Genomic DNA, 24,226 nt, shown 5'->3' on the forward strand with positions numbered 1-24,226 from the left:
ATCCATATACCTGCCTGAATATCTTGTAACTATTTCCCACAAGCATCCAACCCAGTGAATCTGTGCTGCATTCATTTCAGGCCAATATATCATATTGATGGTGTGATGCCATAATCTATTTCCAACAACCCTGGTGTGATCTGAGCAGGGCTCTGTGTAGCTGGGAGATATCAGCTAAAATATATATTTCTAATAATTCTCTATCCAGATGGCATTAACAGCAACTTCTCTGTTTTCTGCTCCTTCTCCCTCTTCCCTTCCCTCCAGCTCTCCACCTCCTTCCCTCTGTTTTCACAGAGCCATCCCCCCCCTCACCCTGTTTGCTGTTGTCATCCCACCCTCATCCACCTATTACCTCCTGACTGTTGGACTGACTGTTCTCCTCCCCCTGCAACCCCCCCCCCCAACCATTTTGCTCATACCTTGATGAAGAGCTCGGGTCCAAAACATTGGTTATCTTTACTGTATATCGAGTTTCTCCAGCTGTGTTTTTACCAGTTCATATATCTTAGTCCTGAATAATAAAAGTGAGCATTTTGTTTGATGATTTGATTAGATTTTGTTTCACATGACCACAATATTTTTGGAGATCCACCTCTACCCTACACCTGTGGATAAGCAAACTAATTTAGGAATGCCAACCTTCCAACGCAGCCAAATGTGGCCAAGTTGGTCTGTCAATCCAGTCACCACCTTTCAATTCCGTCAGCTTGCTCCTTCATCCGTGAGCCATTGCACCTTCCAAGCCAGGCAGAAGCTAATGAAACCTCAAGCGTCCTCAGCCAGTTGATGACACTGTCAAGGAGAGTGCTCAATGAAACTCTGGTTGGATCCGGCGTGACAGTAAATCTCTTCTAAGAATTCAATTTAACCTCCATTTAATGAACCTGCCAGCTTTAACTGCTGATGTCACAACCTCTGGAAGGCAGCACATTGCTTCCCCCACTGCCTTCTGGACGTTGACTCCCCGGCTCTGGAAAGCTCCCACAGAGCTTTGGAGAGGTTTCAATGACAGTGACTACCAGCTTTGGAGTTGTCTTTGTGCAAATGAGAAGTAGTATCTGTCACTGAAGAGATGGATGAAAAAAGAAACACTCAAAAAAAGAAGGCTGTATAACAAGAAAGCGGTCTTAAAACCACAGCTTTATTCGGCCACGCAAGGCATTTATCCACATTCAGTTAACACTAGTACGTGTAACAAGGAGGGCCACTTTGCTAATCAGACAGGAAGCAGACAAAGGCCACAGCACCTGGCCCTCCGTGGATGCTGCCTGACGTGCTGGGTCCCTCCCTCTCATTGCTTGCGTTGGCTTTTACAGCTCAAGTGTGACTCGGAAGTTCGATTGCTCCACACTGAGTCGCAGCGAGCACTCGTGCATCTTCCAACTGCTGATTACTTCCTTTTGATCTCTGCACCTCAACTCAAATTTCAGGCAAACTCCAGAGAACAACTGCTGTTTCAACCAACAGTGCAGGAAAATATACCCTAGTTGTCCACTCCCTCTCTTCGTCGATAACCTTTCGCCATTTGTGATTTTTACAGTCAATGTTTCTCTCATTGGAGATGCGTCACTCACTCCCCACCCTCTTCACAACTCCAACTAATCTTTGAAATGTGCTGAGAGCTGCCCACTTCCTACACAACTTTCTACACCAATTCCCAGAGACTGCTAGCTTTCAAGTTGAGATGTTAAACATCCTCACCATGAAGGGGAAGTAGAGAATATTCACTAGACTGATACCAGGGATGGAAGGACTTGCATATGAATATTGGATAGGCTAGGCTTGTATTCTCTGGAATTTAGAAGATTGAGGGGGGATCTTATAGATACATATAAAATTCTTATGGGTTTAGACAGACTAGATGCAGGAAGGTTGATTCCAATACTGGGAAAAACCAGAACCAGGGGTCACAGTTTAAGGATAAGGGGAAAGATTTTTTAGGACTGAGATGAGGAAAAATTTCTTCTCTCAGAAGGTGGTGGATCTGTGAAATTCTTTGCCACAGGAAGTAATTGAGGCCAGTTTCTTATTAATATTTAAAGAGTACGTTATATTTAGCCCTTGTGGCTAAGGGGATCAGGAGGCATGGGGAGAAGGCAGGAACCAGGTACTGATCAGCCATGATCATATTGAATGGCGGTGTAGGCTTGAAGGGCCAAATGGCCTACTCCTGTATCTATTTTTCTATAACTCCATGGACCGTTAATAAAAAGATGCCTTGGAGCTAGTTGCAGGAGCACTTTCTGCAGTGTCCTCCATTTATCTTTAAAGATATCAAGTTATTATCACCTCACTGTTCAGAACTGTGTGCAAATTGGCTGCTGCTTTTCCTACACGTCAATAATATTTCTTTGATGACAGACTTTTGCTCATGAAATGCTTTTCTTTCAAACAAAGAGAGTGCATTATAGAACATATCTGTGGAGGTTTTCCACCCCCCCCCCACAAAAAAAAAGGCTGGGTAATATCCAATCTCCATCAGTTGGTTTTACCTCTTCTCTTCTGAGTAGTCCAAGCTCAGGATTCAAAGTTAATAGAAGATGTCTTCACTTTTATAGGTCCTTCAGCCCACTGGGTCTGCACGGACCACCAAGCATCCATGTGGACACTTTCCTACCTTCACCCCATTAGATTCCACCCCACCACCCCCACTTTCTCATCAACTGGCATGGTTGGTGTAATGGTTAGAGCAACACTGTTTTATCACCAGTGATCAGGACCCAGGGTTTGAATCGCATGCTATCTGTAAGGAGCTTGTATGTTCTTCCTGTGTCTGCGTTAATTTTCTCTGGGGGCTCCGGGGTTTCCTCCCACTGTTCAAAAAACCATTAAAGGTCAATCATGTGTATGGGCTGAAAGAGCCCATTACCATGCTGTATGTCTAAAATCTAAATTTAAAAATTTAACCACCCCATCCAGATTCCACAACTCCCCGACACACTCAGAGCAAATTCACATTGGCTAGTTAACCATCCAACCTGCACTATTTTGCAGATTGGGGTGGGGGGTGGGGGGTGGGGAAAGGACAGTGGAGCACCCGCGGGGAAACACCATCAGTCACAACTGGGGAGGGCGGAAGCAGAGGGATGTGCAAACTCCACAGAGAAGACAGCCTAGGTCAGGATTGAACCCGCGACCAGTGACCTGTGACACTGGGGGTGCAAGCCAGCAGTTCTACCAGCCGTGCCATTGTTGCACCAATAATCGCCACGATGCATCATCCAGGCAGAATAAATCAGTGACGGGAGAATGGTGAATCAGGGTCGGGCTTACTCAGTGACATGAATGCAGACAGTATGCATTGCCCCTTGCTTCATCAGAGTCCAACCCCCTCCTTTATTCTCCTTTATTGATGCACACGAAGTCAAAGCATCACATAGGATGGAAACAGAACATTCAGCCCAACACATCCAAGTTTCCTATTTACTCGTCCCAAATACTTGTGATCAGCCCATATCCTTCTAAACCAGGGTTGGGCAACTTTTCTTTAAAACTCACATTCTATCTGAAGTAAACCCTAGCCATTGATGTTCTGTGATTAGTAAGGGAAAGTGGTATGGGAGTGGAAAGAAAAAGTTTGAAAACTACGGTTTTAATTGTATCTAAATGACTCGTTATACACGGTTTCGTAACTCCAATTTTTCCCAAGCAAAATATTTCGGAAACAATTAGTAGAGAAATTGTTCTCAACCTTCCCTTCACACTCGCATACTACCTTAAGCCATCCTTTACCAATCACAGAGCACTTATGGCATAGGGGTTACCCAAGGTGGAATGAGAGTTTTAAAAAAAGGCTCCCCATCCCTGCAACCTTCCCTATCCATGTAACTATCTACATCCCTTTTAAACACCATGACAGTACCCACCCAATTCCTGACAGCTCATTCCACATACCCACCAACTTGTGTGGAGAAAGAAAAGTTGCCCCTCATCTCCCTTTAATAGGCAATAAAAGCCAACGTGGACCTTGTGATTAAAAAAAATGGCAGCACTGCAGCTGGTGTGAATGGTGGAAAGCGAAGAGACACAATGCTCCTACTGCCCAGTCCAACTACCGACAGCTCCACGCAGGATTTAAAATGACCTGTTAACGGAGCCGACAGTGGTTTACTTTAAAAATCCTGTGACCATGGGGGTCTGAGCCCAAGGTGGCAGCGCCTGCGTTCAACAGCAGCCTTGATGGGTTACAGATTCCAGGGAAGCTGAGGACTGGCGTAGGGCACCAGAAAATGGGAAGATCTGCCCCAGTTTGGGAAGGAGGAACAGACCCAGTGACAGTGAACATGGCAGCAAACCAGTGAGGGGTTCTGTAGCTAAAGAACACAATGGTGGGAGGCCGTTGGTGACTCAAGGCCAGGAACCTCTGCAACTGTGGTCAAAGGACCAGGCGACAGAATGCAGCAAACTGTAGAGGTACCATGTGTCTGAACCAGGATGTGAGAGGGGGCTGAGGGCACTGAAGTCTTCCTGATCATGTTAGATGTTTGGATCTGCAGCTTGGATTGCTGATGGATTGGCCTGGAGTTTGTGTCGCTCCAGAGACAAATCGATGTACACTCCGTGACTCGTTTGCTTCTCTTTCCCTGATTGTAAGAGATGCCCGGCAATTTCTGCTGATGGCAAATCAGTCTGCCGTAAAGTAAACTTTGTGTAATATTACACCCATTTTATTACATGACAATAAAGTAATCTTGAATAATTTATTGAAGAACAGACAGAAGGAAAAGGAGAACTTGCTCCCACAGAAGATGATCCATCCACTGAAAGATGACAACACTTAGAGCATTGAAAATGTCTGCTCCCAGTTAACATCCAGCAACATGACTCAGAAAGCATATTCATTTGCATCTATTGGACAATATTTATTGTTTTGTTAAGGGGAAAAAAAGAAAAATTATTGTTGCGCATTTTACCATTGGCCCCTGAGGTAACTGAGGAACAACACAAAAATAAATCTCAGTGAGTGGGCTCCTGCATAATTTATTTTTTTATGCTTAATTATGTGGAGCCTGGGGATAAGGCAGAAGCACTTTGAGACAAGTTTAGACATGTGTTTTGTCTGAAAGCCGCACTGTCTTCAAAATGAAATTCTTTTTTTTTTAATTACAGCATTTTTTTCCCCACTTTTGCCTCTTGTGGTGCTTCCATGTACTTATTCTGGCTATCCTGGGGTCTTTGGTGGGGGGGGGGGGGGAAGAGGAGGGTAGAAAGGATGGAATAGGGTAAAGAAAAATAGAGAAATTTATTTCTAAATATAGTTTTTTTAAAATATATATATACCAAGTTTTCAATTGTCAAAACCAGAGCAATTTTCACAAATGGTGAAGTAACATTGAGCAGGTGAGCATGTTGATTACAATGAGTTTGGGTTAAGTGATAAACACCAAGTCCATAGAGGAGGGAAAATTACTCTGCTCTTTAAACTGGTGCCAGGGGATCTGTTACCTCCCACAAGAAGGGGGTTTGATGCTTAAAACGGTGCCTGCGTGGGTTTCCTCCAGGTGCTTCAGTTTCCTCCCACATTCGAAAAGGTTCATTGGTCACTTGGCTGTATTTGGGCAGCAAGGACACGTGGGCCAGAAAGGCCTGTTACCCTGCTTTATCTCTAAATTAAAATTAAAAATTAAAACTACTGGCTCTGAAATAAAAAGCAATCACTCCAAGTGCCTTTGGGAGAATAAGAACCACCTGTAGAATCAAGGCCTCATTTGTACACAGAGATCTCAATGCTCACATTGGAAGTGTACCATCAGGATCTCCTTGGAAATGAACGACGTTGAATGAGCTTCACCAGCAGGTATATTTTGTTGGGAGTTTGAAGAGATTTAGTACGTCACCAAAGACTTGCAAATTTCTACAGGTGTACTGTGGAGAGCATTCTGACCAGTTGCATCACTGTCTCAAGTGGAGGTGGCAATACACAGGACAGGAAAAGGCAACAGAGAGTTGTAAACTCGGCCAGAGGTATCGTGGGCATCAGTCTTCACTCTATTGAGGACATCTTTAAAAGGTCATTCCTCAAGAAAGCAGCCTCGATCATCAAGGACCCTCACCACCCAGGCCATGCCCTTTTCTCACTGCCACCCTTGGGAAGGAGGTAAAAGAGCCTGAAGGCACACACTCAACATTACAAAAACAGCTTCTTGCCCTCCTTCATCAGATTCCTGAATGGACAACAAACATACAGATACAATGCCACTTTTTTTTCTCTTTTTGCATTTAGTTACTTTTTAAATCTTGTATTTGCAGAATTGCAATTTTGTACCTTGCTCTGCACATTAATGCACAACTCTTTGTGGCAATAACCATGATTTTGATTCTAAGCCTTGGGACAGTACTGACAATAGCAGCACACGGAGTCTTGCATGTTGGTAGTGGCTACAGCTGATCACCACATTCCAGCCTGGAGTCTAGGGGCACGAACACACATCCCCCCACCCCCAGTGAAAAGCCCTTCAGCTCAGGACATCCCAGACAAAACCCTCCCCACCATCGAGAATATCCACAGGGAATGCTGTCGTCGGAGAGCAGAAGCAATCGTCGAGGGTCCACGCCACACAGCACACACACTGTTCTTGCTGTGGCCATCAGGAATAGGTGCCACAAGACTCACACCACCAGCTGCTAACCTTCCACCAGACCCCTCAAAAACAAACTCAGCCTCATTTAATGACTTATTTTTGTACTCCATTTTTTTTTCTTTTTTGTGTATTGCAATTCGTTAACATTTCTCTTTGTATTTTCTTGAGCACAGTTTTTTTGCACTACCATTCTTCCTCACCTCGAAGAAAAAGAACCTCAGGGTTATATGTGACGTCATGTACGTACAACAATAAAATGAACCAACAAGACTGTACCCTGGAACCCTGGCCTTGCAGAGAGATGAAAGGAACAGGGTGAAAGGAAGAGGTGGAACTCCTACAGTGTTTTTCATAATCTCAGCATCCCAAAATCCTTCACAAGGACAGAAGATAAACAGCGGCCAATTTGAGCACAGGAAGCAATGGTGACAATGATCCCGGTTCATTATTGGTCAGGACACCAAGAACAACTCCCTGCAAGAGGGCGTCAGTTTAGCATCTGAAATGAAAGACACCACACCTACAACTTTGCTGCAATCTGAACTAACACCCTTCCGACTCTCACGTGAGAGTGCCGTCGAGTCTCGACCAACAGCAAGAGATGTAGGGGTAAGAGAGAAATATTAAAACAAGAGAGAGAGGAGGATAAAACAACAATAGGCTGCTAAAGACAGAGCTAAGGCCCCATAACCTGGTTAAAGAATCCCAGAGGATGCAGCACAAGGCACCTGTCAACAACTATCAGAGTCTTTCTCACACATCTAAATATTTCAATACATAATGTGTTCAAGCAAGATGAAAAAAGGCAGAATCCCTTTAAATTCCCCTTTCTTGCTTTTCACTCATTTGTCTCTGATTAAACTTTAGCCCTTCGAGATCCGTGGGCAAACTTGAGAGAAAGAGGAAAAACAACACATACAGACAATGAGAGGTGAAAAAAAACCCACAAAAATGTTGAAAGAAAATTATTAGAATGCAAAGAGATTAAAAGAAAGATGGAGTTAGAAAGAACCCCTGCTCACAGACAGGCTATCTGGAGAAACAACAATTTAAACAAGTAGGCAGATAGAAGGCAACAGCTTCAGAACAGAAAGCTTGGCCTCTGTTCAAGGATGTAGCACACACAAGAGATTTGGATGATGTTCAAAACCCCTGGAGGGTTTTTTCAGCCTCCAAACGCACTCGCTGCCAGCTGTTCCTCTGTCTTAAAACACCCAGCGATCAATGATTGCTCAGTGTGTGACCCACTTCCAAACTTCCTGCATCACGAATACTGCTGGGGAGCTGCGCTGGGATGTTATCCGGCCTGGGAGCTGCCTCGTGTAACATGCAAGCCCACACTCCAAACCAGTTAATCAAGTGTGTGTGACCCCCGTGGCTCCTATATTTTTTCCCCAAATCAGTAAAGCAATTCAGCAACATCTCAAAAGCTTTTTGTTTGTTTTGCAGCACATTTGAGGAGATGGTGTTTGCTTAAGGTCTTGACGAGGCATTCTGCCAACACTTTATCCCCACACTTGCCATCCCACCAGTAAGGTCCATTGGCACTAATCCTCCTTTATGCATGAGTTTATAACAACAGAGGACAAGGTTATTTTATTCTAGATCTGTGGTTGCGGCTCAGTGGACTTCACCCTTGCTCTAGTCAGCAGGTTTTTCAGTCAAGCTCCACTCCAGAGTCACCTGCCTACAGATACACTACTGTGCACCACTAACAGACTGTCGCACTGTCAGCAAAGCCACAGCTGAGACAAGGACGCTAAAACAAGACTCAGGTGGATGTAACAGACGTGGTACTAACACAAACTACAGCAAAGGCATTCTCCTCCGTGGTTACAAGTATTTATCCCCCAACAAACATCATCTAAACAAATTGAGTTTTTTAAAAATCTACAGACGCTGTGATTGTAGTTTAATACACCATGACAAAGGGTTGAGGCCTAAAACATTGGTTATGTACCTTTGCCATAAAGAGCACCGTGTGACCTGCTGATTTTCTTCAGCAAATGTGTCTATTAATCTAAACAAACTGTCTGCTCACTACCAGACTTCTGTTTGCAGGAACTTGGCATGTTCAAATTAGCTGCAAGGTTTCCTGCAATTTACAGTGACCACACTTTATGAGAACTTCAAAAGAAATGTAAATTTCCAGAATTGCGCTGCATTTGAATTATATTCACACTGTAGAAATTCTCTTAAAGGGGCATGTTTTTTTTGGTCTGGTTTAGGCAATTTTTCTCTCCTGCTACCTTGTGTTTTTTTTAAAAAAGCAGAAACTTTAACATCCCTGTGGTGGTACACAGGACAACCTTTGTACCTGCAGGAGTGTAAGGGGACAGGACAACACCTGGCCGGCTGTCAATCAGCCAGCCTGAATGGATCAAGCTCCACCCAGTCAGGTGTCAATCACCCTCCGGGATATAAGCCTGCGCCAGCCTCCCGAGGCCTCACTCAGAGTTACTGCAGCCACAGCTAGCCTGGCTCTGTGGAAGTCTTTGTGGATTAAAGCCTGTTGTACAGCCTTTATCTTTGTGTGTGTCTGATTCTGGCTAACAGTGCACCACAATCCCAAAGCACTTCATTGTTAAACAGACCCTTCGTGGTATAGAGCTGAGCTCTAAATTAGACTTTTCAAAGAAAAGCTGAGTGGTCACAGAGAAAACACGTCACTAGCTTGATCGGAACAAAACAAGCAGGCTCACCTTTCTCTCCCCAACAAAAACACCATTTGCCACTGTATTTTCTGCCACCTTCTGTCCCCTTAAATCTCAAATAATTCAAGTACAGTCTCATTGTTATAAGTTCTTCACTGCCAAGTGTTGCATCAAGTCAGACTTTTACAGCAAAGAAACTGGCCCTTCTGCCCGACTTGTCTGTGGTAACTAAGTTGTCTATCCAAGCGAGTCCCATTAGCATGTGCTTGGCTCACGTCCCTCTAACCTTTCCCAAGTACGCCCGTCTAAATGTCTTGCAAACATTACAATTGTCCCAATCTCTACAGCTTCCTCTTGCAGCTCGTTCTACACACCCTGTACCCTCTGTGTGGAAAAAAGGTGCCCCCTGGGTTCCTTTAATCTCTGCCCTCTTTTTTATACTCACCTATCCCGAGAAAATGACTGTTTAACTTGATCAAAGAATTTTTGGTCAACAAAGTTTGCAGAGGGATCTGGACCAACTGGGAAAATGGGCCCCAAAAAAAAAATGACAGATGGAGTTTAAAGTATGAGGTCATCCATTTTGGAAGGGCAAACCAAGGTAGGACATACACAGCAAATGGTAGGACACTGAGGAGTGCAAAAGAAGAAAGGGATCTGGGAGTACAGATGCATTATTCCCTGAAGATGGCGTTGAAGGTGGACGGGCTTGTAAAGAAAGCTTTTGGCATCTTAGCCTTTATAAATCAAAATATTGAGTTGGGATGTTATGTTGAAGTTGTTTAAAACATTGTTGAGGCCCAATTTGGAATATTCACTGCAGTTCTGTTCACCTAACTACAGGAAAGATATCAATAAGATTGAAAAAAATGCAGAGAAGATTTACTAGATGTTGCCAAGTCTTCAGGAGTTGAGTTACAGAAAAAGATTAAACAAGTTAGGACTTTATTCCTTGGAGCAAAGAAGAATGAGGGAAGATATGATAGATGTTTACAAGCTTATGAGAGGTATATCCACAGGGTGGATGTGTGTAGGCTTTTTCTACTTAAATTGGGTAAGATAAATATGAGAGGTCATAGCTGAAAGGGGAAAGGTTTAGGGGAAACATTATGGGAAGTGTGGAATGGGTTGCCATCTGATGTGGTGAATGTGGGCTCAATCTTAAGTGTTCAGAATAAATTGGATATGGATGGGAGAGGTCTGGAGGGTTATGGAATAGGAGCAGGTCAATGGGACTAGCGGAATAATGATTGGCACAGTCTCAAAGGGCTAAATGGCCTGTTTCTGAGCTATCATGTTCTATGGTAAATGATTCCTGTTCCATTCTCGCAGCCATGGCTCTCCCTTAATCTCTGTACCCAAGGCCCAGACACCTGCGGGTTTCAATGCAACAGATCTCACCCAACCCAGACATGCCTCAGCTGATCAGTGGCTAAATTTGCAGATGTTATCAAAAATAGGTGGTAGGGCAGGTGGTGCTGAGGATACCGAAAGGCTGAAGAGAGACTTGGATAGATTAGGAAAATGTGCAAATAGATGGCAGATAAAATACAATGTTGGAAAGTGTATGGTCCTGCACTTTGGTAGAAGAAATAGACACAATTATATCGATGGGAAGAAAAATCAAAATTATAAGGCACAGTAGAGCAAAACATTGGTGAGGCCAAATTTGTAGTATTGTGTGCAGGTTTGGTCATCAAACTAAAGGAAGGATATCAATAAGATTGAAAGAGAGCAGAGAAAATCTACAAGGATGTTGCCAGGACTTGAAGAACTGAGTTACAGAGAAAAGTTAACCTGATTCGGACTTTATTCCCTGAAGCGGAGAAGAATAAGGGGAGATTTGATAGATGTACACAAAATTATGTTGAACATAGATAAATGAAAGCAGGGGTTTTCCCCACTGAGATGGAAACTAGAGGGCACACACAGAGGGTGAAAGGGGAAATGCTTAAAGGGGACATCTTCACACAGAGAACGATGGGGGTGTAAAACAAGTTGAAAAACGCAGGCTTAATTTTGACACTTAAGAAAAATTTGGGTGGTTACATGAAGGGAGGAGTATAGAGGTAGGTGATCCCCAGAGCCGGTCAGTGGGATGAAGCAGTTAGGCACAGATTGGAAGGGCCAAAGGACCTGTTTTCTGTGCTGTGGTGTTCCAGGCAAAGAGATTTGAGAGTCTTCGTGTAGGATACACTACATATTAACCTCAAGGTTGAGTTGGGAAGGGTAAAAATAGTAACCAAATATGGGAAAGAAGGAGTAAAAGAAAATCACCCAAGCCTCCTGTTTCTAATTGCTATCCTTGAGATCAAGCAGAGTTGGCTTGACAGACACCTAGAGTTTTGCAGTAATCTTTAGCCTTGGGTAAAAATGATAGACAAGCATCTATCCTCGGATCCAATTGCCCAGAGAGCTCTGGAGGACACAGACAACACTGGTGGTAGCTTCCAACTCTCTGAACATGCCACGCCACTATGCAGTCAAAGGTGATATCACCATGGAAACCAGAAAACAACAGCTAATAATGCTCATCCACAAAATCAGAATTTATTGCCAAAAACACATTTCAAAAATCGTTGTTTTGCAGTAACATCTCATGCAAATATTGCCATAAATTACAATTCAAAATAACTCTCTGGAGTTTTTCTTATCCTGCAACCAGACAAGTGCTCTCTATGGTACACCTGTAGAAGGTTTTGATTCTTTGGAAAAACAACAATTCTTATCAAACTCCTCATGAAGAATAGCCACGAGCGAGCCTTCTTGATGATGACTTCAGGCTTCTTGTGCCACCTTCATTAGCTACCCTGCATCCCACAAAAACTTGAAGGTAGCAAGTCAGTCTCAATCTAGAACCACATCCCAAAAGGTGGGTGCACAGCAAGATATCCACCAAGGGCAAAGGGATAGCAACCAGAAGTTAATGGAAGTAGCTAGCTCAATGAGAGGTCGCTGGAGGAACTTCAGGTTAGGCAGAGAGAGATATGCAGGAACGAGGTTTCCAGTTGAAACCCCACACCAAGAGTGGTAAAGACTGGCCTTCATTGTGACTGGTGTAGAAATAGATATTGGCCAGGTATTCTTGTAATTGGTGACTAAGTGGCTTTACTCTGAAAGAAAAGCAGCAATTTTTTTTTAAGTATATTTTCTGATATTTTTCTCAGTTCGTTCAGCTTGAGAAGACTTCTCATCTTAGACAGAGCAGTGCTCCTGGAGAATGTGTCGGCAAGGCATCCGGGATTTAGATTTCATTTATTTATTATTATCACAAGTACTGAGATACAGTGAAGGGATTTCTTTTATGTTCCCTAAGACAGGCAAAGAAGTCATCACACAACGATTCCATCTGGCAAAAAAATATAGGGGAAACGAACGAAAGTCCCCTGATGGACAGTAGTCTTGGCCACCACAGTCACCGCGATTTGTTCCCGCCCACTTTCCAGAGCCAGGGGCCTGAAGATGTTGAGGTCGAGCACTGCCACTGCCCCTCCACCCCCCGAAAATGCTCTCTGAAACAGATCCTCCGTCCCTGAAAGCTGGGAACCTGTGGTCTGATTGGAGTGAGTTGGCCATTTTAAAATTTAGGGTCAGGGACTCTCTATTAAGAAAAAACACAGATGCTTGAGGAACTCCGTCCGCTTGTCTCACAGCGTCCATAGGAGGTAAAGTTTTATTACTCACGTCTTGGAACTGAGCCTCCAAACACACACACACCCCACCCCCTCCTCCAAACACACACACACCCCACCCCCTCCTCCAAACACACACACACCCCACCCCCTCCTCCAAACACACACCCCACCCCCTCTTCCACACACCCCACCCCCTCTTCCAAACACTCACCCACCCCCTCCTCCAAACACACACACCCCATCCCCTCCTCCAAACACACCCCATCCTCTCCTCCAAACACACACACACCCCATCCTCTCCTCCAAACACACACACACACACTCCACCCCACCCCCCCCTCCCTCTCTCACACACCGCTCAAAACACACAAACACAATCTTTGGAGGTCCCTATACTATCAAAAGGTAAATTAAGTAAAATTGATTTTAATAATTCACGTATATATACAACCAGACAAAATAGTTTTTCTCCAGACCATGATGCCCACACAAAACACAGCACACATATGCACAAAGGTACAATTTAAAATTTAAAAAAAAAATATATATATATAAAAAGAAAACCTCTGTGGAGTAAGAAATACATAAGACAACACAATGTTTTTGAGTGGCGCACTTCCCCTTTAAGATGATGTCACAAACAAGGAAGCTTTGCACGAATTCCTCATACGCCGGGTGACCTTCAGACTCCAGTCTGCTCGGTGGGATGTCTGCTTGTGAGCCACAGAAAATCCTCACCGCCAGAACAGAGCGGGCGTTGGTACCAGTGACGGAGCGCTCTGCCACAAACACATCCCCAGCCTCCTCGCCACCAGCAGCCTCAGCAACAAGAACACAAATGTGTTTCCAAAGGCTCCTCATAATTCAAACGAGAAAACAGTGACACACCAAGGATTTCTAAACACAGTTCGGGGTGGATTGGCAGGGAGTACAGGAACGTCAAATGCAAATTTGGCATTTCTTTTTTTTTAAATTCCTTTCTTTTCCTCATAGTTCATTCAAAGGGCTCAGTCATTCGAAATTCATCATGTCACTTCCCCCAGCAGTGGAGGGGAGAAGGAACCAGGTCAGCCTTTTGATAATTATTGGGTATTTGTGCCAACGTCTTAAATGTAGTTTATTCAGCTCAAATGGATCATGCACCCGCCTCGGAATCAGAAGAGCTGCTTCAAGTTCCGGCATCAGGATTGACACTTTAATGTGGTTCCATGAGGGTGTGGCACTAGACATTATCAGCAAGAATAGGGCTGATATAGCTTGGAAGCATAGAACACTACAGCATAGAAACAGGACCTTTGGCAAATCTAGTCAGGATTGAAGGACACACAGAGAATGCGGAGGTATTTCTTTAGCCAGAGAGTGTTGAACTTCCGGAATTTGCTGCCATGGGCGGCTGTGGAGGCCAGGTCATTGGGTGTACTGAAGAGAGACTGAATAGTTAGGGTTTCAAAGGTTATGGGGAGAAAGCAGGGGAGTAGGAGAATGGATCAGCTCATGGTGGAATGGCAGAGCAGATTCGATGGGCCAAATATCCTACTTCTGTTCCTATATCCTATGGTGTATTGGGCTTGGTCCTTGCTCAAATCCTTTAACCTAGTCTTCCAAAAATTAATATTGGATGTTCCATTTGAGATCTTATACACAACTAGACTGCTCAACGTCCTAACAGAATAATCTCCATTTATACAGCACCATTGCTTCAGCAAACACAGATACTTCCTGAAGCATTGAACAGAATCTAACAGTGAGCCACAAAAAGAAATATTAGACAGGTGACCAGCACCTTTCCAAACACAAAAGTCGCAAAGAGCAAATTTAAGACGGCAATATTCAAATCTTTCAGAAGGGAATTCCAAAGCACCCTGGTCACCGATGGTGGAGCAATGGACACGGAAAGGTGGACAAGAGACCAGAAATAATGAAGTGAAGCAATCTCAGAAGGTCATAGGAAGGAGAAATACTGCTATAGGGACAGGGGAGCCCAGAGAGGGAAGGGAAACCGAATGAAGATAACATCCAAGATCAAGGAGTTACCAGACTGGAAATCAATGGCGTTGGGACACAGGCAGCGGAGTTTGTTCGTCGAGTGGGCCCTGACAAAGCTGGAAACAGGAGGGGGCCAACAATTGGAACAAGTTCCTAGAGCCAGCCCTACTATTCAATATTATCCCTGGCTGCTCCTGTGTCTCATTTCACTTTCAACACAATTGCCACAAAGTTCAAATTTATTGTCAGAGTGCAAACTTGACATCACATACAACCCTGAGATTCTTTTTACTGCAAGCCACATAGAATTTCTAAATACCTGTAACTGTAAACTGCAAGAAAGAAATTGCAAATACCTAAGTATAAATATTGGGTTATAAATAATGAGCAAAATAAGAGACCCTAAACAAGTCTCTGAATCCTTTGATTCCTACTGTATCCAACTGACCATAAATCTCAGGACTGAATATTCAAGACCCAGCATTTTGATCCCTCTGGAGGAGAATTCTAAAGGGCATCAATCCTCAAAGAGGGAATCAATCTTTCTCCCAGCGACTGATTAGCTTCTGACAAGCCTCTGGGTTCTAGATACTAGAGCCTGCAGAGAAAACAGCCTCCTTAGTTCGTAAGGTATCATCTTTAAAAGGAGAAAATAGAAAATGCTTCAGGTTCTTGGTATTTCATCAGAACAGAAGTTCAGGGTTCAATTACATTCAAGTTGCAGAGAAAGGGCAGGGATGGGGCAAGAGGAAACAAAAGGAGACCAGGTGTCATTGAATGACGCAAGTTGTGGCACTGCCAGCTGCGAGAGGGTGGGAAAGGCTGGCAAATAGAAGAAGATGCTCTTGGAGGAGGTGTCAAGTGAAAAATGAAATCTGATGCGACCTGTAGGCAAGGAAGAAAGAAAAAATCTGGAATTGAGAGATGCAAAGCTGGAATTGCCAGTTGAAAGTGTTGAATACGGTGGTTCCCAAGTTCTAGTATGTCCAGTGTTCTGGAATATTCAGTGCTCTGGAATGCACCAGGTTGGATGACAAGATGCTGTTCCCTAACCTTGCATTAAGCTTCATTTAAAGATAGTCAGAATGGGCAAGAAATGGAACAGCTCCATTGCCACCTCGTCAAACATCCAGTTCTGATAAACACTGGAAACATTCATTCTTTTTCCCTCTCTCTCTCTCCCTCCACAGATGATACCTGACCTGCTGAGTATTTCCAGCATTTTAAAATATCATTAGATAATTTGATTCCTATTTTGCAAAACGTGAGGTTGTACTTCTCACAACGAGCACATTTCAACACTGGCAGGTTGGTCTTTGGACATCAATGAACCATGATCCTGGGCATTGGCAAGATCAAACAACATTGCCAAGTCCGCCTGAGAAGTGAGAAGTCCAATCCCCTTGGTTCCCACCCAACACTCATCCTTCCTGCTCAGGTACAGAGGGAGGTGAGGACTTTGGAAGTTGTCTGTAGCCACACCTTAGCAGGGAGCTGCACAAATTGTCCCAATGCCCATGTTGAAACCTATGGCAATAAACACAATACGAGATCACTTCTCCTTCTGAACTTCAATGAGCATGGAAGATGGAGCTCAGAGAAGAATATTTTAGTTCAGAGGTAACAAAAGCCACTAAATGAAAAAGTAAATTATTGACTGTGCGGCACTTTGAGTAGTCCTGGGAACATGAAAAGGCATTATATATATGCAAATTCTTTCCTTTCAAATTACAAACCAATTCAAATGATTCTGGACTCGACTGCATCTGAAATGAGGGTTCCTAAAATAGCTAAACATCTGTCACAGGCAGAATGTGCCCATGCATTTCCTTCCTGTCAACACCTCAAGCACGCCTTGGGCCAGGTAACTTATCCTCTGCTTGCCAAGGATGACCTCAGTCACAGATCAGGGACTGCGGCCAAGGGAGAGGGGCTTTTTTTGGACCATCGGATCATCGTGCTGAACCTTGGGTGGGAGTCAAGCAGGGAGAAAAGACCATCCCAAGATCGGGAAAAGCATTTTTCCTTTATTGTTCTCCCCTCCCTAATCAACAAACCTCATGCAGTTCCCATACCTGCCTCCCATTTTGGCTCCACACGCCCGTTTACCCTGACTCTGCATTTCTACAGCACCTTTCAAAACATGCTTTACATCCAAGGTGTAGCAATGCAGGAAACAGAGCAATCTCCCAGAAACAGCAACATGACTATGGCCAAACGATCTCTCGGGGGAGGGCAATGCAGGTGTTGGAGCTTTGTCAGGTTTGTTCATGAGCAAAGACGGCAAAAGTCCAAGTAAAAGGGGGGGAAAAAAACTTGTCAAATCTCATGACGTGGCCAAATGAGCAAAGATGGCAAAGACCCAAGGAAAAGGGTGGGGTGGGGGGGGGGGACTTCTCAAATCTCATGATATGGCCAAATGATCTGTTTCAGATGTTGGGTGAAGGGGAGATATTGATCAGGACACTGATGCCATAAAAAAACTGCCCAAACTGTAATCACTGATGTGCTTGCTAAAGGTGCAGTTGTGGTCACAAAGCCAGAAGAACATGGGAGAAAGGTTTGTGCAGACAGCAGAAGGAAAATGACATGGCAAGATTCAATCGTTGTATATGCAGCTTGCAATTTTATGGCCCACAGCACCTGGTATTACAGTAATACCAGCCATTAAACCTAAATAGAGGCTTACGTTATATATGGTTTGGAGTACACTCTGTAATTCAAGGCACTCGAGGCTGCCTTCTGTCTGAAAATCTGTGGACAACCTATTGTGCTGGACCACCCATTACTAATTTACTTTCACTGCCCACTTCCAATTGATGAATCCTTTGTACACCATTGAAAATCCATTTGACCAAGTCATTGTCTCGATAATGTGTGATTTTTATTTTAAAAAAAAGGACATTAAAAGTGATTTTAAAACAGTAATAACCTGAATAGCAAGCCGCTTGGCAAGCTCAGAGTCCAATAAAATCAAACTCAGTATTAATCTTTGAATCAAAATTAAGGTAGGAATTGACATGTTACTTTTGGCAATGGGATGAAATGTTGCATCAAACTACTCTCTTCTCCCCTTCCCTTTGGGAAGGAAGATGCACCTCCAGATACCAGGAGCATTTCTTTCCTACTGAAACACTCAACACTTAAATGGGCCTCCCATCAGTAAAAGATGATGCCTTGCACTTTTGAACAGTAATGCTATACCCTGCGCTTTTGCCTCGTGTGACCCTACACCTTGCACTTTTATTGAGACACTATGTCGTTATTTTTGCACCATCCCCTATATAATTTTGGTCAAATTGCCTGGATAGCACTCAAAACCAAGTTTTTACATTGCATCTTGTCAATAAACAATTCAATTCAGGAAGGTATTTCTTGCTCCCTGACTGGGGCCAGCAATAATGACCCCACTCCAATTTTGTGTCCAACATGTGACCACAACAAGTGCAGCAGCGGTGGGACAGATAAATGTCGCACAAAAATCGGCACATCAACCTACTAAATCCATGCCAAACATTAGCCACCCATTTACACTACTCATACATTAATCGCATTTTATTCTCCTCACATGCTGACTTGCCAAGCTCTCACCGACACAGTAGGGGCAAATTACAAGCAATGCACATCGACTGACCAGAGCACACACCCAGTCCACCAGTGCGCAGGCCCTACTCACCCAGGGCCCACGTCTATGGGGTGAAGTAGCAAACAGGAGCACCTGTAACGCGGTTACAGGGAGAATGCATAGTCCTTCATTTCTGCAACAATATTCATGATCTCTGGAAATCCAGAACTGCTTTCCATTAAATTAAGCGTTTTAGTTAAGAAACAGCCAATTTATACACACCAAGATCTCGGAGTACAAAACCAACTGGTGCATCTGCACATAACACTGCAGGGGGCTGGGGGGGGGGGGGGGGGGGGGAACAATTATTCTGGGCACTGGATCATTTTTTAAAAACTCAAAATCTGCGGTTGTTCGAAATCTGAAATGAAACAGAAAACTGAGACATTGCATCTGCGGAAAGAGGAACAAAGTCAACGTTTCACGTCAGAGACCTTAAGGGGATAAATTTCATTGTTATTCAAAATAACGCTGTGCAATCTTTCATTGCTTACCAGAGGACATACCGAGGCTCAGTTTAGCATCTCAACTAATGACCGCAACTCTACAGCAGGACTAAAATCTATCCTTTCAAGATATTTTACTGAAAATACCCAAGTGGTAGAAATTCTGAGGCAGCGTGGCACTTCACTTAAAGAAGCCATAGTTAAGTTATAAAAATATAGAAAGCCAAATTCTCTAAGTGGAGCACACAGCCACTTGCACTGGCCTACTTAAAGTTGGATAATAAAGCCGTACTATATGCAGTATCACAAGTACATAAAATAAAAAGTAAACATGAAAGTCTGCAGACACAGTAGTTGAAATAAAAAAAGCTCAGCAGGTCAAATGGTGTAAAATAAAACAATGCTGCAGAAACTCAGCAGGTCAAACAGGGTCCTTTACAGCACAGATAATAAAGAGGTGGATGAGGGAGGGCACGCCAGCAAACAGGGGAGGGGAGGGACAGCTCTGTGAATGGAGAGGGAAGGGGGTGGAGAGCTGGCGGAAAGAAGACCGAGGGATGGGAAGGGAGGGAGAACAGAGTTGACTGGCTGAAACCAGAGAAGTCGAGCTAATGCCATCTGGTTGAAGGAGTGCTTAGATAGAAAATTAAGTGTTGCCTCTCAGGTCTTGGTCATGACGCGAGGCCATGGATAACATCAGCATGAGTGTGGGGCGCAGGATTGAAATGGGTGGCCACTGGGTTCAGTGTGGCAGGGACATGCGGAAACAAAGGGTCTGCCTGGATAATTGTGTTCATGCGTTGAGTAAGAGGGCAGTGGAGGGAAGAGAAACAGTGAGGTTTGGAGGGAGGTGACCAAAGATGATGAGATTAGAGATAGCGTTGAAGACAGTGGTTTGATGTACTGTGGTGAGGTTCTGTGGAAGGGGCAAGTAAGACCACAGGTACACATCAGCCTTTTTCATTTGGATCCACACAGTACCCAGAGGAACATGCACTCCAGCTCCTCAGATGGAATTGATTGCTTTTAAAGGCTTCTTTAAATGAAGTTTCCCCCCCCAAAGTTGCAGTAAAGGTTAGGCAAATTGGCAAATCTTTAAGAGGCCGGGCAATGGGGCTGAGTGGGAAAATGGATCAGCTCCTGATTAAATGGTGGGGCAGACTTGATGGGCTGGATGGCCTATTTCTGCACCTATGCTTTGTGGACTTATTTGTGTGAATGAATATTTGTCCTGCATATGTATTGTTCATCTGCAGGTGTGTTATTACTAGTAGTGAGTCTGTGTTTTGGACTGAGGATCAGAGAATACTGTTTTGTCGGGTTGTACTTATGCAATCAAATGACAATAAACTTGATTTGACGAATGGTCTTATAACATTCAAGGGCACCAGGGGATACGGTCAGAAACACAAAAGCCTGCAGATGCTGGAACCCAGAACAAAATGAGAGTCGTTGGAAGAACTGGGCAGGTCAAGCAGCATCCGCAGAGGGGAATGGAGACCAAAGCACTCTAACAGGTGACCAAACGTAGCTGCACGTGGGGACCACCAACAAAATGTTTGGAAAAAGAGGCAGGTTTCAACCAATACGTTTAAAGGAGCAGGAGGCAGTTTGCTGATCCGGAGCCTGAAGCAATGCTTATCCTCCAGATGCCGTGTGACCTGCTGAGTTTCTCCAGCACATTTTCATGGAGCACTCGGCCCCATCACCTGCACTTTCTCGGTGAACTTAGCATCCCCAGGTTTTTTTTTATTTCCAATCACACGGCGGGTGTCATTCTCAATCCTAAACCTGAATCAACCCCAGAGATATCTAAGCGGCAGCAGTTAATTGGGAAAGAGGCTTCAAAAGACTAGTCTGAGGCTTTGAAAACTCGCTGCAAATTTTCAAATGATTTGCTCTGGAGCATCAAAGGTTAGGTTTCGACTGGAGAGTTCCTGCACAAGCCAGTTCGTACAAACCTTCCAATCAAGGTTTGAGATCTTATGCTCCAATCCATTGATTCCAGGGCCACATTTTCTTCTGGGTTTATATCATTTCTCCCATTCCTCTAATGCCACCAAGATCTCCACACTCCTGATGCCCTCAACACTCTGTATTTAAAATGTGCAAACCCAAGTGGTAAAGAACGGGCAGCTGTTGCACTGAAAGACTGCATCGGCAGTCTTTCCCATTTTCAAGGACAGAGGTGCAGGAGTGCAGGAGTACATGCTGAAGACACACTGAAGCTCGATACAGTCTTGCAAAGGCTCTGTGGGGAAGGATTATTGTCGACAAGGTCTTGCTGTCACTGGGCACTGAGGAGCTAAGCCCTGGTAAAAAGCTCTCAAAGCAAAGTTTAGTCTTGTCCAAAATGGAGGACTAATCGTGCTGGGTATCGAAGGCATTCACACTGCAAGTGTGCTGAACCAATAACACTGAATTGAGTCTAGATGATGCAATTGTTTTTAATTTAATGATACAACACGGAAGCAGCCAATTCCAGCCATTAAACCCAATGGTGTCCAATTACACCAATTAACCCAGCAACTCTGTACGTTTCCAAGGACGGGAGGAAACCACAGCACCAGGAGAAAACCCACACAGGTCATGGGGAGAATGTACATACTCCTTATCGACAGTGCCAGATTCAAGCCCGGTTTGCTGGCACTGTAACAGCGTTGCACCATATCATATGATGTCAAAGGGTCAGCATGGTTGGCATGGCAGCTAGTTCAATGCCTTTACAGAGCCAGTCATCAGGACTGGACCGGAGTTCAAATCCTGCGCTGTCTGCAAGGAGTTTGTACGTTCACCCTGTGTCTTTGTGAGTTTTACCCGGGGGCTCCAGTTTCCTCCCACTGTTCAAAACATAATGGGGTATAAATTGGGTGGCAGGGACTCCTCGAAATGACCTGTTACCTTGCTGTCTGTCTACATTTTTTTTTTAAAAGAATTTTTTAAAAGCCATACATTCGTTTGGCATTTCTTGTCCATATTTTTCTGAATAAAGTCAAATTTTATTTTAAAAGAGGGTGGCCAGGGTCTCTTTGGGGAAACAATCAAGAGCACTAACCCTGGGTGATACACACCCTCCTTTCTTCCAGTAAAGGTCCAGGTTTCGCAATGAGTAAACCAAAGCACGGACAATGCTATCTCAGAAGTCTGTGAAGCTTAGCAGAAAACCCACTTACACCTCACCTGCTGTGTAACTTACTAACTATCAAAAGGTGGTCACACCAAGAGCAGAGGCCAAGAACCTGTCGAACAGAGTGACAAAGGCCACAGTGAAATCGAGGAGAAACATTTAGCATCTGTATGAATCACAGTTACGGATGCAAAATCACAGAGTCTTTGCCAAGAGTACGGAAAATCGGTAACCAGAGGGTTATGGTGAGGGGAGAGAAATTTAATAGGAACCCGAGAGGTAATTTTCTGGTGGGAGTGTGGAACGGGCTGAGGCAAGGACTCTTACAATGTTTAAGATAAAAAATTGCTCAAATACATAGTTGGGATAGGTTTAGAGGTTTTCAAACTTTTTCTTTCCACTCACCTACCACTTTAAGTAATCCCTATGCCATAGGTGCTCCGTGATTAGTAAAGAATTACTTAAGGTGATAGGTGAGTGGAAAGAAAAGGTTTGAAAACCACTGTTTTAATCGTACCTAACTGACTTGCTATGTGCACGGTTTCAGAATTCCAAAGGAAATGGGCCAAGCAAAATATTTCAGTAACAAATGGGTCTGAACCTTCCCTTCCCACCCATGTACCATTGTAAGTAATCCCTTACTAATCACAGAGCATCTATGGCTTGGGGATAACTTAAAAGTGGTATGTGAGTGAAAAGAAAAAGGTTGAAAACCACAGGTTTACAGGGATGTGGGCCAAACTCAGGCTGGTGTGACTAGATTGGGTGGGACATTTTGGTGGGCGTGGGCAAGTCGACCTCAAGGGCCTGTTCCCACATTGCGGTAACCTATAGCAGCCTTTCTCAAACTTTTACTGGCTATGATCCTTTTAAGTCGATGAACACCCCCCCCCCCCACCCCCGCAAACCAGTTGTTTAGTTGGTTTCATCCATACTTCTCTCCTACCAACGACATTAAAAAGATTTAATGATTTCAGTCTGTGCCCCCCTCCTCTGGGTCGGGGGGGGGGGGGGAGAAAGAGTTTGATTTCCCCCCCCCTTAAGAATGGCTGGCTGAGATACAGGACTCTGCAAATGCTGAAATATGTTTTTAAAGACTCAAAAGATTGAGCAACATCAGTGGGTGGCAGTTCGAGCAACAGTATTACAGTGCCAGCGACCTGGGTTCAAGTCCAGCAGTGTAAGAAGTTTGTACGTTCTCCTCGTGTCTGGGTGGGTTTTCCCACAGGTATTCCAGTTTCCTCCCACTCTCCAATACATACAGGGTTGTCAGTTAATTTGGGCATAATTGGGCAGCGCGGGTTTAAATGGCAGAATCAGCTTTTACAAGGGCTGGCAAAAGCTGAGGACCGCCAACAAGGAGACGACATTATCTGAGACATTAGGTGGCCCTAACCTAACCCCAAGCCAAAGCCCCTGAGTAACCCAACCTGAATCCCCCAACTAAGCCTAATTTCAACCCGAAATCCTACCACAACCCCAACCCTGAATTCACCCAAATCTGAACTCCCCAACCTTACCCCAAAACCAACCCCAACCTTACCCCAAAACCAACCCCAACCTTACCCCAAAACCAACCCCAACCTGAACTCCCCAACTAACCAGTGTGTGCGTGCGCCTCAACCAAGCCTAATTTCGACAGATGCAACGCCCACATTTAAGAGAAATTTAGTCAGACTCATGAACAGGCAGGGAATGTTTCTCCTCGATTTCACTGTGGCCTTTGTCACTCTGTTCGACAGGTTCTTGGCCTCTGCTCTTGGTGTGACCACCTTTTGATAGTTAGTAAGTTACACAGCAGGTGAGGTGTAAGTGGGTTTTCTGCTAAGCTTCACAGACTTCTGAGATAGCATTGTCCGTTTTCCTTTCCCTTGGTCTTTGTCATGAGCCAACAGATAGAATCCTAGTCAGTATACACAAGATAGGCTGAAGAGTCTATTCCTACACTGCCCTTCTCTGTTTTTAATTCAGAAATACAGCATGGTAACAGGTCCTTCTCGCCCACGAGTCAGCATTGTCAAGTTATACCCATACAACCAATTAGCCAACGAGCCCATAGATCTTTTGAACATGGGAGAAAACCAGAGCATCTGGAGGAAGCCCCCACAGTCATGCTCTACGGTAGGAGAATTTATTGCCATATACATAAGTACCATGCACAGGCACACT

At 44.2% G+C, this 24,226-nt stretch overlaps 1 protein-coding gene across 13 annotated transcripts in view; it reads right to left on the reverse strand.

The window, feature by feature from the left end:
* Positions 1–24,226, reverse strand: part of msi2b (musashi RNA-binding protein 2b) — a 482,764-nt gene that overhangs the window by 397,082 nt on the left and 61,456 nt on the right. The gene's annotated exons all lie outside the window — the stretch shown is intronic.

This window comes from Narcine bancroftii, chromosome 14, assembly GCF_036971445.1.
Source record: "Narcine bancroftii isolate sNarBan1 chromosome 14, sNarBan1.hap1, whole genome shotgun sequence".
NCBI classification, from domain to species: Eukaryota; Metazoa; Chordata; class Chondrichthyes; order Torpediniformes; family Narcinidae; genus Narcine; species Narcine bancroftii.